The following is a 1,922-nucleotide window of genomic DNA, read 5'->3' as shown; positions in this document are numbered from 1 at the left end:
ACAAGATTGGAATCCTTGTAGTTGAACCAATGCTGTTAGAGATGTTGATCGAAATAAATTGAGAATCATCCATGGACATTGTGATAGCGTTTGATCGATTACATGTTTAAAGACCAGACTTGTAATTTTATCAATTAGAGTAAGATTGATGATTAATGAGATACGCCAATATGGAATGACGACTCAATTAATATCAATCAATGCGGAATTAAAACACTAATAACTTCTTCGACAGAAGAGATGTGTATGAATTACACAGTCTCCTGCTCTGATACCAATTGACGAGAATAAATCTCAGGTCGATTAGATCTTTCACAGGTAAAGGATGAAGATCAAACAAAACAAACACAATAATATGATGAACACATAATAGAATGAACGATGTGCTTATGATTCAAATATAGTCACGCCTCAGCAGAGCTCGATGAAGAACTTCCATTGTAGAGGCGAGCTAGGGTTTACAAAAACTCAATGAGAAAAATAATTAAAAGCGTTAACTACAAAGACTGCATGCATGCAGCTTAAATACTAAACCCTAAAATAAAACATGCACGGTTGGACAGGCCCAAACCGACAACCAAAACTGGGCTAAGGACCGAACCCATGACGCAATACTATAAGCCCAACACAAAATTTTCAAATTTTAGAATAACAAAACCATCTTTCAAAACATGTTCATAAAACCATAATAGAATTATAGTATATTCAAAACATCCTATACATCGTATTCAAAAAACTGTGAAACAATGTGGTGTGTGCAATGCGATTACCCTGAGCTCCTCCGCTTGGATCCGGAAGTACTTGAAACATAAACTGAAAACAGTAAGCATGAATCTAAGTGAGTTCCCCAAAACACCACATACCATACATATTAAACATATAACATGCCCTGCCCTGCATCGAGACCCGCTCGGAACATATCTTTCAGAAATATGAGATGGGCCCTGCCTCATCACATTCATCAGGCCCCACCTGATATACATATAAACATAAAAACACATGCAAAAATCACAAATATAAATAACATACAATATACTCATCATGCCCCGTTTGATATCGGGCCCCACCCGGTATACATATTAAATATCATACATGCAAGAATCATGCAAACAAGTAGCATCTTAATCATAATAAACCATGAGCCGGTATTGGTGCTTTCAACCTACCAAGCACAGTGAAGAAACTCACCTCAAAGTGCTGAATCTCTAAGATAAATACTCGGACTGCTGATTCAGAAAAATCCCCGCGCAAACACCATCAAATAATATCAAATCAATAATTGAGTTACAACCCATAGCTGGGATCCTAGCCAAATGTCCAATACTCAGGGTAAAAGACCATTTTACCCATTCCTAAGTTAGCCCAAAATCTGAGTCCCAATCCAATAGAACGGAAAAGCTCAATATGGCCCAACGCTCTAAAAGATTCCCAAAACCCATTATGGGCCCAAACACAAAAAGGACCAAAGCCCAACAATGGCTTAAAGTTAGAAGGGCTGATGACCCATCAAGGCCCGAACTCCACTAGTCCGAATAATGACCCAATGTCATAAAAGTCCAATTCAGGCCTAGTATGCTGCGCGTGCCAAACGTATGCCCAACATACAAGGCTGCATACATGTCGCGGGCACGTGCACGTATGCACAACGTACTTTCAGTATGCCCAATGTACGCGCCTATGAAGAACTTTTTCCATAAATTCTTAATACATGCCTTCCAACATCCAAATTTCATATCCTAGTTTGAATGAATGTCTTAATCCATAAAGTCGTGAACTTGAAGCCTTTGTGTAACGCCCGTAGATCCGGGCAAGTCAAGTTAAAGACAATGAGCATCAAAAATGAATTTTTGATGGAAGATTATTTAGAAGGAGTAATCTTAACCAAGCTGTAGTATATGTTACAAGGGTTCCGTACATATAAT

The sequence above is a fragment of the Lactuca sativa genome, chromosome 3, assembly GCF_002870075.4.
Source record: "Lactuca sativa cultivar Salinas chromosome 3, Lsat_Salinas_v11, whole genome shotgun sequence".
Classification (NCBI taxonomy): Eukaryota; Viridiplantae; Streptophyta; class Magnoliopsida; order Asterales; family Asteraceae; genus Lactuca; species Lactuca sativa.
Note: the sequence above shows the minus strand (reverse complement) of the source record.